Source organism: Haemaphysalis longicornis, unplaced genomic scaffold (assembly GCF_048455015.1).
Source record: "Haemaphysalis longicornis isolate Haplotype H1 unplaced genomic scaffold, Haemaphysalis longicornis Haplotype H1 scaffold_9, whole genome shotgun sequence".
NCBI lineage: Eukaryota > Metazoa > Arthropoda > Arachnida > Ixodida > Ixodidae > Haemaphysalis > Haemaphysalis longicornis.
In genome coordinates, this window is record NW_027526460.1 from 96863851 (window position 1) to 96878582 (window position 14732).

At 46.5% G+C, this 14732-nt stretch overlaps 1 protein-coding gene across 10 annotated transcripts in view; it reads left to right on the forward strand.

The window, feature by feature from the left end:
• Sif (guanine nucleotide exchange factor still life) overlaps nucleotides 1–14732 on the forward strand; it is a 309147-nt gene that overhangs the window by 26194 nt on the left and 268221 nt on the right. The window contains exon 1 of one of the 10 annotated variants that reach the window (XM_077684358.1): nucleotides 1143–1534. The exons of the other annotated variants lie outside the window; for them this stretch is intronic. The gene's annotated coding sequence lies outside the window, so the exon portion shown is untranslated. Of the gene's footprint in view, nucleotides 1–1142; nucleotides 1535–14732 lie in introns of those variants that run through there. 10 annotated transcript variants of the gene reach the window in all.

Here is a 14732-nt window from a genome sequence, read left to right on the forward strand (position 1 = left end):
AAGGATTCTGTCTGGAGAACAGGGCGCTGTGTATTTTTGTGAAGGTGGGCGAGCCACTCTTTCGTAGAATGTGCCGTTTTTTTTTGTTTTTTTTTTACGTTGTGAGCTCTGGATAGAAAGTACGGACACGGTAAAGAAGAAAAAAAAATGTTTAGAAAAGGGACAAGAAATGAGAACGTATGACCAAAACGCCTTTTTATCCTGAATGTGCGATTTTGGCGTGTGCATTTATTAACCTATACCGCGCCATAAGGTGTTGGTCGGAAAAATGTCGGTCTGACTAGCCGCATACTCAGACGAACGAAAATGCTTTAGTGTTCGTGTGATATCTTCAGCTCTTTGTTCGACACTGTCTTTTTTTTCCCCCTTTGTTTCTTTCTCAAGACCTGGACACCGGAAACCCATGACGCCGACATTCTTTTTGCCTTTTCTCTTGACGAGAAAGTTGCAGCCTGGCCCTCTTTCCGCGCCGGTAGACTGCGCGGCGGCCGCAACTCTCGGCGCAAGTCGGGCCCGCCCCTTCGTTCGCGCATTTACTGCGGGAACCCCTTTGTTTGCCCAGCGTCATTTACATTTCGAACAGCTCAGCGAAACAAAACAACGGCGTTTGTTTATTCGCCAAACCGCGCGGTCGACGCCTGCGCGAGCCGTCGGGAGGGCGCTGACGGCGGTCGCTGCAGTCGGCGACGGCGTCTGCTAACGTCGTCTGCTACGGGCCCCCGCTCCCATCGTCTGCTCGTCCCCTTCTCCACCGCTCGGCTGCTGCCGGGAACCCGGCGGCGGCGAACGAACGAAAGAGAGAACGAAAAAGCGAGGAGGCCCACCACCTCTGCCCTTCTTCGTTTCTTCCGCCGTCTTTTCTTTCTTCCTGCTCGTATTATTGTCCCTCGCATCGGGCCAGCCATTTTTACGCAGCGCATTAAGTGTTTTTCTCTTTTCTTTTCGCATTGTCAGGGCGCCTTTATTCTTGCTTTCCTTATTTCGCCAGCCCTCCTGCCATCTCGCGTCGTCTTCGTCGTCCGCCTTTTCTTCTCGCGGCGGCTGCAGCGCCCGTTTCCCGCCTTTCTCTCCATCCCATCGACGCGTCGCCGTCGAGCTTTCTGTCGTTCGTTCGCTCGGTGCTCCCCGTGTTCCCCGGGCTCCGGCAGCTCGCGGGCACCCCTTCCTCCCCCGTGCGCACCTCAATGGCGATGCGGCCCCGTGCGCGCGTAGCCGAGTAGCAGCTCTCCCTGCTTCGGCGCTTGTGCTGGCGTGCGCGTGTGCGTTCGTGCGCGCGCTGGATGGACGTCGTCGAAGAAGAGGACTCGGCGTCCGTCGACGGCTTCTCCCGTGATGGCTAGCTGGCGGCGCTGCTATTCGCCGCGATGTGCCCCGCCTGTCAAATAGTAGCCGCGGCTGACTCGTGCGCGCTGGGCCAGCGCCAGCGGTTGTTCATCCGACCGACGGATATGAGGCCGCCGTGCCCTGTTACTTCCCCCGCTGCTTCTTCTTCATCGTCCTCTTCCTCCTCCTACTGTTCTCCTTCCCAGAGCAGGTGAGCGCTGCGGAAGACCGCCAACCACGAGGCGTTCGGAGTACGGAACGAGTTAATATACTGGGAGTAGAAAGCGCCGCTTAATTTTAACTCATCCTTTTTTCTGTCGTGGTGGAAATGAACGCTGCGTTATCTTCTCTCTTTCAAGCGAAGCTTGTATGGTTATGGTTCTATCTATTTCTCACGCCTGCGGACAAAGCTCACGTGCCTTTGAAGCGCGAAGCGTTCTAATCTCGGGGTGTTGGAAAACGAGCGTCCCATTGTGTGTGCTATTTGCACGCGGTCACCACGGAAGTGCCACGCCGTTCAAAACACTGCTTCGAATCTCGCGCCTGTACGTCTCATCACTTGCATATGTATTCTGAGTAGATTAGTTATCAGTATACACCATTGTAAAGGTAAAGAAATGAGTTGGACTTAAAGCTTATATATGTAACCACTTGGATATGCCTTTTTAATTGATTAGTTATCGATAGGCGTTACGTAAAGATCAGTAGAGTATCAGGTAGATAACAATGGTTTCTCAAAGGTTTGCCGCTGTGCGCCTCGCGTCGGACATGTCTACGTTCGCACCGCCCTCTCTATGTTGACGTTTCGACTCCGTAAGTGTTTAGTATCCTCCGGCTCCGCGGGGAGGTTGTCCCGTCATCAAGACAAGTTGCCGTTTTCCATTTTGAATTTCACTTACATTCTGTAGCCATAATGGGAACACCGCGTATAGCCCGTACTCAAGCTTCGCTGGCCATTCACCTTCACAAAGTGGAATGGCTCGTGATTTTTTTTCCCTTCCTCTGTATATTGATCACGTATAAAAATGAAGCCCGCCCAGTTGAAACCGTTACGCGCAGTCAAGATGAAAATAAAAAAAAAGCAAGCTTGTGGTGGCAGCATTTTTCCTTGCAGCTCACTTGGATTAGTCCGCGGTTGACGACATGTCAGGCTAAAGATTTTCGATACAAGCGATATTATTCTTACAAGTTTCGAGCACACGAGGTGCACGTTTAGTATGCAGATTGTTTCAAAAAGGATCTTCGAACGTTACGTCGCCATCCAGGCCGCTTTCTTTATACAGATGCAAGTTTTCACCGTTTTTAGTTCTTTATCGCGTGAGGATTGTATTTTTATGCCTCCTTTCCATCTCGTAGTGCGCGATTGACGGAACGTTCGTCTTCGCCGTGACGTTTATATATAGCTAACGCTTTCGCGGGAAGGGCTGTCGTTAAACGAAGCGAGAGATGGTTACTCTCCCCTCTTGCAAGGCGAGTGAAAGTTAAGCAAAAGGAAGGAAGGAAAACGCAAATTGATCCAAATTGGGGCCAGACGGTTCGCGCGGAATAGCAAAAACATGGAAACATAGATGCTTTTTTTTTTCTAATCTGCGGTGGTTCATTACTTCCTGGTTAATTAATTTATTAAGCGCCATTAACGTCTCCGGGAACGATTGAAGCGTGCTGCTGCTTTCTTTACCCGAAAGCCCCCCATTTCTTGTATTTTTCTCAGCTAATGGGTCGAGCGATCGCGTTTTTACTCTCTCGACCTCGGCGTGCTCGGAAACACAACGTGTTCCTTTCGACCTCTACCTCTTCACTCACCCTATATCGCATTAAATACTAACGATTAAAATTCCCAGCCGCTCTGATTGCCGAAACTTTGATGCTGGGACGGAGAATTTTGGTTGAGCCATTATTGCTGAAACCTTACGGGTGCGAAATTCGAGAAAAGAAGAACAGAGCCTGTCATGGGTAATGTTACTTAATTCGGTTTCTTCGCGTACGTGTTAAAAAAAGCGACGTTTACTCCGATTTTGCCCGGGTGAGAAGACACGGTTTCCTGCCTGGATTTCCCACGTCAGGTGATTTTTTTCTTTCACTATGGAGGCATTACTGGGATGTACGTAAACTGTTTGTGGTGCGCAGCTTACGCCTATGAGGGATGGAAGCCAGGTCGAAATTCCTTAATTCGCACTAAAACAAAACATCCCTTGTTTACCAAATCATCCCTTGTTTACCTTGTTTATCTTTTGCTTACTAACAGACAGTATTCTTTGGTTAACGAAACCCGCAATGTGCTTTTGTAATTATCTAGGCTACTCTGATCGGAAGCGCTCAAAGAGGCTCATTTTTTTCTTTTCTTTTTCTTTTTGCGCGGTTGTTGTGAATCTTGCGGAAGTTGTGCAGCCTTTTCGCCCAAATGATTCCGTAGTGTTTCTCGCACTCTGAGAGTAATTTATTTCGGCCCTTCGCTTGGAAACCAATAAAAAGGCCGATGGACGTTGTTGATCTATTTGGTTTATGCTAGCGTTTAAAAATGCACTGCCTGGAGGTTGGAAGAAGCGCCCCTCTTGTCTTAATGCAGCGCCTTAAAAAAAAAAAAAAACTCATCAGTAAAGTGACCATGCATACAAGATAAACTTTTTCACACCATAATCCTCTGAAAAACCGAAGAAGGCATGAGATTAGGGTGTTGCAAGGTGATTACACCCATTGTATTCAAATGACAAAGCCCTTATTTGCAGTTGTACACCCATGTAGATAAAATCAAGGTTTGCATGTAAGCCGTGCGGTTGGGAAAACGCACGACAACGATTAAAAACTGACGCCGACCATGAATGTTTATAAAAACCAATAAAGACGTCTTTTTATTTTCTTTTTTTTTGTTCTATTCTGGTTTTTATAAACATTTATGGTCGGCGTCAGTTTTTAATTGTTGTAACCCATGTAGATAGCAAAAATTGCGTTGACAGGCTGACCGCATTTGTTTTTGTTTTTTTGTAGTTGATTGGAAGGGTGAGGTGGCGGGGGGGGGGGGGTTAAGTAGTTTATTGATGAAGGCCATGACGTATGATAATGAGGTTAAATTCTAAATTATAAGCCAGTTGTTCTGTTAAAACGTTTTTCTAAGCCCGCATACACTACTTCCGGAATTCGTACACACAAAGTACTGAAATTGAAGTTCCGGCGAACCAACCCGGGTCTTACCACTCCTGATGCGGGAATCACAACTGCAGTAGGCGGGAAAAAATGATAATGGCTTGTGGATATCGTTACCACTCCGTAACGACGCACACGTGACACGTGACCTGGCATCGCGACTAAGATAAGGTCAATACGTTACTGGCATATCTGAAGGGTGATCTGAATCGGGTTCGTGCCACATACGCAAGTGGGGCGCATACCCGTGCTCAGAGCTTGTTTCTCATTTTAAATCGAAAACTTGAGTTCGTGCCGTATGAAATATTGCCATTGGAGTACCTCCATAGTTCTACATCAACACCTGTCTCTGTAGATCGTATCACCTTGGGGTGGTCGTGTGCGACTTTTTCGCCAGTGTAGGTAAAATAAGTGAAAAAAAAGTACTGAAATACGCGCCGCAGTGTATCTTTGATTCGCTATCGCATAAATCAAGTATCCATGTATTTTTAATTAAAACAACAATGCGAATATCATGCATAGGCCTAATGTTTTATTTTTGTTAGATGATCTTGATAAGTATAAACATAGTTTATAAAAGCTTTGCCCATTTAAGCATCTTGTTGAAGCATTCTTTTAACTTGCAGCATGTGTGCTTGGCGCTTTCTCTCCTCCTTGCTCATGTATGCCCTCTCCACATCGCTGCGACCGCGTTGCCATATTTGTCCCATGAAAGCCTCGACCAAGAACACCTTCTCTGTTGAAATTGAGGAGCCACTCTTCCCTACAGATGTGGCTGGCCAGCGGAGATATGGGGTGATGGTCCGCTAATTCTATGCGCCGTCCGTCTCCCCTTTCTTGTTCGCATATAGCTGTGGCGTCTGTGCCGGCTGCGGTATCCACGTGATCGGCGGCTAGCTGTACACGTGTTTGGATGCGTGGCTTCAAAGCTTTCGTGGTTCAGTGTTCGCGTGGTGTTCTCCCGGCGGGCATGCGTCCTCTTCAGCCTGCAGCAGCACGTGCTCGGCTGTGTCGCGTTCATTCTCCGGCTGGCTCGGTTTTTGTTCTCTTCTTTCTCTGCGGGACCACGTGCGCGACTTCGTCGCGTTTATGCTTTTACTGCTTGATTTCTTCCTTTCCGTTTCCTTGGTAACCGGGTTTCGGCTGACTTCCACCTCTTGTCGGCAGACGGACGCCATGAAAAATAATGGCCGCAGAGAGGCTAACAGCCTCACTGCGAAGCAAAAGCACCCCCGTGTGTGTGTGACCTGCCGGCTTATGGGTCAACTGTAGCTTCAGAACGTTCAACTGTGGTAATTTTTTGTTTAAAATACATCGCGCCGACATTTTCGTCTAGCGCTTTCGCCACTCAAGCTGAAGACCTTCCCGACGTTTTACTGAGCTGGCCACTTTACGACCGAGGCAGAGGATAACTCCACGGGAAGCTAGGTGCGTTGGACTCCGTCCGGTGTCATTGGAAACGTTGCTTGGACCGTGGCCAAATCCTAGTCTTCAAGCGAGTGTCTTGGTAGCGCTAAAACGTTCTTTTATTGCTGCCTCATGCATCGCGCCTGAGTACATAGACCCCCCCACCCCCCCTAGACGTTTCATGCTCGCTCATTGTTCTTTTTGATTTAGTTTATCTTGTACCGTTGCTTGCTTTTGATGCGCCAGCTCTGACAGCCACTTTTTCGAGTGACCTTGACGGCACCGACGCGCTTCACCCTGCTTTAGTTCTTTTTAACACGAAAGTGTTTTATTCCCGGATACACCAAGATTTTGCTGACGTCATATCCGTCACGGAAGTGACGCCAGTAAAACGACACAAACGGCCTGTAAAGGGTGCACCCCTGCACACAGGGTCTTCTTGCAGGGAAGCAACCTTTAGTACTAAGTATACTAAGGAGTACGTTATACATAGGGTTGTTCCTTTGCGGGTTTTATATTTTAACACGAAAGTGTTTTATGCCGCGATACCCCAAGACTTCACGGACGTCATATCCGTCACGGAAATGACGCCAGTACACCTTTGCCGAAGCGACCCGCCAGCACGACGTCGTTCGCCAAGCATGCCCACAAGACATCCGCTGACCCGCAAATCATGCTCAGCTGCAGATTTAGCTGCACATTTCACTTTCGTGTTTACTGATTCCGATGACAGAGAAATCAACCGCAGTTTTCTTTCTCTAGTTTGACTGAAGGCGTATCTCTTACACCGGCAGTAATAGGAGTAAACAAATCAGATGAAAACTATTAACGACGCTCCGAGAAATATGCGTTGTTGATTTCTTATGTTATCCCTAATGCAGTTACTAACGCTTGTGGTGTAATCTGAGGGCAGTTCAGCGGTAGCTCCATTGGGCGGTGCTGTAGGCTCCAAATTGCGCTTGGGAATTCTGCAGCGTTAGTGATACGGAAGCAGCCCAAGCAAGAGAATCAGTAAGTGTAAGTTGAAGAAAGTGCAAGCTTAGGGATAGTGAAGAGGAGCAAGTTCAATGTCGGTGGATAATGGTAGAATGTGTTTTGCGACTTGAGCGCAGCTGCGGCTGATTTTGACTTGCGTTGAAATTGACTCGCGAGCGACGCTGAGCAAGAACTGCGTGCAGTCATGGAAAATTGAAATGCGAGCACCAAAATATGAACCAGAATACGCAAAATTGAAAAATATTGTTCGTTGAGGTCCAATACTAGCGCGCTATTGGCATACAGTGTACTCCCGTTAAGACGAACTCGGTTAAGACGAATTCTCGCTTATGCCGAACAAGGAGGTTAAAAAAAATTTATGCCGAACAACGTGGCAATGTTTGTTTGGTTTTAGATAGACCCAATGCAAAAAAATATCCGTTAAGACGAACAGTCTTGCTCGCACTCTTCGGTTAAGACGAACAACTTTCGGGGGGACCAAACTGCTGGCGATTCTGGGTAGCCAACCCGGCAACCTTGGCGGGGTGCAGCGGGGCACGTGGTCAGAGGGGAAAGAAAAGTAAAACACCACCACAGCGCGAAGAGAATTCGCACCACAGAGGAAGGGAGGGAGGTACAAAAAAGGACACGCGGGTAAAGCTACCATTTCTCACACCCTTCAACCCGCAGAGTTCACGGTAAAGCAAAGAGAACAAACTGTGGCTGATTCCTCTGTCATACGAATCAGTAAAACACGAAATTGAAATGTGCAGCGAAATCTACAGCTGAGCATAATTTGTGGGCCGACTGCTGTCTTGTGGGTGTGCTTGGCGAGCGACGTCCTGCTGGCGGGCCGCTACGGCACAGATGTACTGGCGACATTTCCGTGACGGATATGACGTCAGTGAAATCTTCGTGTATCCCGGCATAAAACACTTTCGTGTTAAAATATAAAACCCGAAAACGAACAACCCCATGTATAATGTACTCTTTAGTACTAAAGGTTGCTTCACCGCAAGAAGACCCTGTATGCAGCGGTGCACCTTTTACAGGCCGCTTGCTTCGTTGTACTGACGTGACTTCCGTGATGAATACGACGTAAGCGAAATCTTTATGTATCCCGGAATAAAACACTTTCGTGTTAAAACAAGAGCGAGGGCGAGTTTTGTGGCAGCTCTGCTCTGGACGAGAGAGGCGAAAAACTAGGAGGATAGAAAGCAAGAAATAACCGACGAAGAAAGTACCTGTTAGCGAAAGTAGCAGCTTTCCCGACAAATGCCGTTTCTCAGCGTGAGCATGCCAGTACGCGTCGGTCGCGTCGCGAGTCCCACCGCGTCACCGCCGCGAAAGCGAGAAGTTCCCTCTCTGTCTCTGCTGTGTTGTCGCTGGAGGTAACCGGTGTACGCTCTCCGTTGCAGCTTGGACTGTATCAAACCGGGCAAGAGTACTTCAAGACAGTCTTCTGTCAGGTTGCACACGCAGATAAATGAATTTTTGTCTTTTCCTCCATTGTAAGTGTGCTTTATCCGCCGTCTTGAAGAAAGATATTTGCACGCAGCCGGGCGTGTTGCTGATTTTATTTTTTGGGGGGACGGCTTCTGATAAGACAAACTTCTGATAAGACGAACAAATAATCATGGTCCCTTCGAGTTCGTCCTAACGGGAGTTCACTGTATATTTCGAAGGCCCCATTTCCCCACTATATTTTATGATGAAACGTCATATCCGTCACGGAAGTGACGCCAGTACAACGAAGCAAGCGGCCTGTAAAGGGTGCATCCCTGCACAGAGGGTATTCTTGCGGGGAAGCAACCTTTAGTACGAAAGAGTACGTTATACTTAGGGTTGTTCGTTTTCGGGCTTTATACATTTGATTTGCCTTCAAATTGTAGGCCGTTCTTCGGAAGCAATGGGGGCGATGATGCAAGTGACGATGATTGCAAAAGTGGAGTCCTTAACTGCCGCATTCTGTACAAACAAAAGCAATGACAAAAGAAACGCCGTTGCCAAGTCAAGAAAATGACCGCCGCTGCCTGCGTGATCCCATGGGTCTTATCCCCACGGTAAAAGCCCAATGCGCTACCACTCCGCTATCTCCGTTTTCGTCTTTATTATATTTCTTTATTTTCTCGTTATTTATTGTCTAGACGACAACGTACAGGAATTACAGGTTCTGCGCGGTGGTTGATGTCACGTTTTCTAGCGGTGAACAACAGTTATTGTCGTCGTTGTTGTTCTTTTACTGTGTGTGTGTGGACGCTCCCACTTTGGGGATTGCCCAGGAATGGGGAGCCTTGAGGGGGTAAAGTTTCCTCTTCACCGAATTCGCAAAACAATGAATTGGAAGCGTAAAAGATGTAGAATAGCGCGTGTCCTGTGCGTGACACCTAAACGTGATGACACGTGAGCAGAACACGTGCACAACAGTCGCGCAGGACCTTGACTCTAGGAAAGCTGTGGCGTGCATCGTTCCGCTTGAAGAAGTATTCGCCCCATAAGACAAAAAAAGAAACGAAATTGATAGAAGGCCAACACGTGGTGGCGCCGAAACGAAGCCGGCCGAAGTAATTTGTGTCATAACGCGCACACGCACCCGCACACATGCACACACACAGCACACGCATACGCACACGCATACGTACACAGCACACGCACATGGGCACACACACACACAACATACGCACACACAGCACACGCACACACAGCACACGCACGCACGCGCGCGCACAAAACTAAAGCGAAGAAAAGCTGCAAATACGGTGTAGCAAACCGCCGCAAGGTATTGTAGGATGCCAGAGGTTCAAGGCCAACAAGAATCAGTTTCATTATCTTTGAGAAGTTTTCCATCACCTGATATTCTCCTGGCTATCTGAATATTCTCACGCAACGTTTAAGAATATTATGACCGCCCTCCGCTAGGTATCTTCGCAGGTCTCGTTTGGTGCTACCTGCTTTGTGAAGCTTTGTGCAGTTAGTGTAATGAAGAAGAATCGTCGACCACTGCGTATTCTCCTCTCAACGATTTTCAAGCCTCAGATATCAGCTCCTTGAGAAGGCGCTTCGCAGTCTGAGGATCGCCATACCTTTAATTCGGGGTTTTCGAGACGGTTTCTGCCGCTGCGATATTTTCCCGCTTTCCCGAGCCTTCGCTTTTTTTTTTTTTGCTGTAGTAGGTTTCCCTTACTCCCACAATTTTTGGAATTTCTTTTTATGTACCCAGTTTTTTTTTAAATAAAAATAAATTCCGGACCATCTCCACTAATGTGAAACCTCGGGAGGGGCGAAGCATGCAGTGCATACGTGTATGCTTGGCGCCTTGGCGTTTTTGCGAACAGAGATGAAACCTCTGGGGAGGGGGGGGGGGGTAGACGTATACAGCTTTGCTGTATAAGTCTCTTGTCTTTTAAGCACGAAGCTCTCTAGCGCGAAGCGCAAACGAGTGTCCCGGTGTTTTTGTTTTAGTACGTGTTACGAAGCGCTCCAGCGCGATGCGTAAACGAGATTCCCGTTGTTTTTTAGCACGCGTTACGTGCTAGCGCGAGACGTAAACGAGTTTCCCAGTGTTTTGGTACCGTGACTAGATGAGACGATTACGACGATTATGACGACGACGACGGGAGACGCCAACAGCCCCAGCCCCTAAGGGGCTTGCCCCAAAAAACCTCTTCTTTTTCCACCCCCCAATGGTTAACCGGCCTTCTTAACGGGTATGTTCCATTCCGCAAGGAACGTCATCAGCATCATCATAATTATTACCAGTGTTTTGGCCAATCCTCTGCGTCAACTAGTATAGCAACGCAGTGGGAATGGTCGCTCCGTGCCATACGGAAGCACCCGCTGCTAGAGCTACGCCGCGATCTTTTGACGAGGCAGGTTAAACAGCTGAACTGTAAAGAAAATAAAGAGGGGGGGGGGGGGCGGTTTAGTATTGAAAGATATCAGATGTACTAACAGAACAACGAAAGCGCCTATGCAACCAGAAAGTTAGATGACGAGGAGTTTAAAATAGGAGGAGGAAAATGATACCTGCAAGCAGGGCAGCATTTCTAACAGGACAGACGGGGGAGGAGTTCAAATTGCAACTGTAACAGAAGCCTGAAGTTGTGTTAGGCAAGATTTAAAAGAGCCCTGAAATGAATAAGCGGAAGGGAGCACTGCGATGTTGTTGTTGACGTCCCCGTCGTCATAGATCCCGTCGTCGTCGTTGCTAGCCGTATTTTATTTCACTAGCATTGACGTGAGAATAAAGAAGTCCGAAAAGCAGGACACCAAAGAAAAAGTATATTTTGAAACTCGGAAAGCACTACCAACCGGGAAAAATATCAACATTGCTTCGGGGGCATAATTCTGATGTCTTTTTCAAAAGGACATCTCCAAGTAAACTGTAACTGGCCGGAGGTAGACAACAAGGATGTGATGTAAAACCAGCAGATGAAAGAGGGGGGGGGGGGGGGTGTTGCTTTCTGTGCTTTTCAGAGACTAGGAAACAGAAGAGACGGTCAGACTTGAAATGGACGCGAAGCGGATGTTTTCGAAACGGGCACATCTCGTAATTTCGCCCCCAGCTCACAGAAAACGAGATGTAAAATAGCTGAACAACTATAACTAGCAGCCAGTCCACGCTGTTTGATATAAAATAATTGCTGACCAAATTGATATTAAACGGGATAAGTAACGCGCACCAACGCAGAGAGAAGGCTGCGTTTATCGATGATATTTCGTCGGGGACGAACACTAACGTCATGAGCCGAGTAACATAAAGATACAACAAAATAAAATTTGGGTGTTTCACTCGACGAAGCCACGTCTGACCGCTGAGGCGCGCCGTAGTGGAGGGCCGCGAATAAATTCAACCATCAAGATATCTTTAATGCGCACCGATATCTCGACACAAGGTCGTCTTCGCTTTTCGCCGCCACCAGAAAAAGTGTCGCTGCGATCGGGATAAAGCCCACGACCTCGTTCTCAGCAGCAGAGACACCGCAGCGGTTGAAAGAAGCAACAAGTTCCCGTACTTAAAAGTATTCAGCACAATAGAAAGTGTTGCGCTCATGTGGGCTCTGTGAAACTAAAAGGCTCCGAAAAGAATAGCAGAGTTCTCGGTTATACAGGGAAATACTTTACCGGTACCCTAATATAGGGGGAAAAAATATAAAGAAAACGGTAATGGTGTCCAGTAACGCCCGGAGTTTGCTTGTTCAAGCTAGCCGGGGGAGTGAAAGGTATAAAATTCTTGCTGCGCGCTTTCCCATAACTTTTCATGTGCCGTAGCAAACACAGCGAAGAACGCGTTGTAACGCAGAGAAGAAGCCGCAGGTGGATGTTGAGGGCGGGACAATTCGTACCGTCTGAACCGCGTTTATGGCGGCCCGCGCGCTCCCGCTGCGATTTGGAAGGGGAAAACGCAGGGGTCGATGACGCCTCGCCCGCTGAAAGAAGGGCGCGACGACGGACGGCTGCACTGTTTGAACATAGTCGTCCTGTCGCATTGTCAATTCAGTTCCCGTCACACGCGAGATCTGACAGTTTCAGGTCAGCCGCCATGTCGGTTCTCGTTCGGCTGTGCGCGCTTTTAGTTCAGTCGCCTGTCTGTCCGCGGCGCATGCTTGGGTGCGTGCATGTCACGTACGATGATCCGTCGATTTGCAGTTATGTACAGTGAACCGCCGTTAAGAAGAACTCGGTTAGGACGAAGGCTATTGTGGAGATGAACATTTGTGCCCTAGTATAACGTCCACAATGCAAAAAACTCCGCTTAAGGCGAATTTCTGATAATACGAACAGATTTTCGCGGTTCCTTCGAGTTCGTAACTCTAAACGGGAATCTACTGTGTGTGCGCGTGCGTATATATATATATATATATATATATATATATATATATATATATATATATATATATATATATATATATATATATATATATATATATATATATATATCCTCGACAAGACGACATCCCATGTGGTTCGTGTGCGCCGATCTCTCTTGTGCAGCGGACGGGGCATGCGCCGGGAGAAGGGCTATTATGCGCAGACGATGACGGTAGGCGCAACGTGCTGGGCACGAGAAGACGCACGACCAGTATCGCGTGGCTCGGAACAAGAGCGTGCTCTAAGAGAATGTGCTGAGACATCGGCCTTCGCTGCCTTGCTCATCTTTGGTGTGTGACTTTTTTCAAACGCCTTGCTGGCCACCGGCTATAAACCCCCTTATAAATAAATAAATAAATAAATAAATAAATAAATAAATAAATAAATAAATAAATAAATAAATAAATAAATAAATATATATATATATATATATATATATATATATATATATATATATATATATATATATATAGTGAGCACGTTCTTCGCATTGTGTCTTATTTACAGGGATCAGGTCGTATATTATGGGCATCATCCTGTGCTTCATTCTCTTCCTCATAATCATCCTCATCAATATTCCTCCAATCCTCCTGCGAGTTGCGAGTATCATCGTCATCGAAGGCTGGTTCCGAATCCGTGAGGGTTGCAACGCTTCCGAATAAACGTCCTCCTGCACCTGCCTCTTAAAACGTCTCAATATATATATATATATATATATATATATATATAGTGTAAGTAAAGAGTCGGATACACAGCGAGAACAATAACAATGTTTACTTACGTAGCGGCAACGGGACTTGCCTTCATCAGAGTAAAGTTACAAGTTACAGAGTAAAGTTACACGCTACGTAAGTAAACATTGTTTGTTATTGTTCTCGCTGTGTATCCGACTCTTTACTTACACTATTTCTGCGCGATTTGTGAGTTTATCTTTCTCTCTCTCTCTCTCTCTCTCTCTCTCTCTATATATATATATATATATATATATATATATATATATATATATATATATATATATATATATATATATATATATATATATATAAGACAGAAATAAAGTTTGGCAGTCAAGAAAACCTCGGGAAGCAAAGGGGAGGATATGGTAGGTCACTGAAACAGATAAAGAATTTGGAAAGAAAGAAAGTGAAGGAAAAATGCCCGCCAGGTGGGATCCGCATTTTTTCTTCACTTTCTTTCTTTCCAAATTCTTTATCTGTTTCAATGAATGACCTACCATATCCTCCCCTTTGCTTCCGAGGTTTTCTTGACTGCCAAACTTTATTTCTGTCTTATTTTCAACGAGCTCCTCATTTTCTATTCTGATTCACTATATATATATATATATATATACATATATATATATATATATATATATATATATTTATATATATATATATATATATATATATATATATATATATATATATATATATATATATATATATATATTATTCTAAATCAATCCAACAGTTCCCGCAGTGGAATTGTCTTCGTCAGGGATTCGTCAGGAATTATATAGCTGTACGGTGTAGGGTGGCTTGGCCGTGTCAGGCATGGTTTCGCTATTGCCATGTCAACCAAGACAATTTTGTAATTGTATTGAACAAAATAAAGGAGGAAGGAAATACACGCGCACACACAGGCGCGCCCTCGCTCGCAAACAGACACTTGCACAGACCCACAGCCACAGATAGACATCGTAAGCGGGCCTACCGAAGCGCGGAGGGTATGCTTGACAACGAATGTATACATCGCCATTCGCAGACGAACTAAATGAGTAGATAAGCTGCCTAGCCGTGTTGGCTAAAACGATTCGAGGATTTCTGGCTTTTCTTTGTTGGTGTTATCCGGTGGTGGTGTGCATTCGTGGCTTTGCGTTTCTGGCGTTCGGCTTCCGTTCCTGAGTGAATGGTTTATTTTGTCACGTATACTCGCTGCTACGCTTTCACTTCTGTACGATTTTGCCGCTGGTGCGCGTCTTAGGCTGGTCGAATAAAGAAGTTCACTGCCTCGAT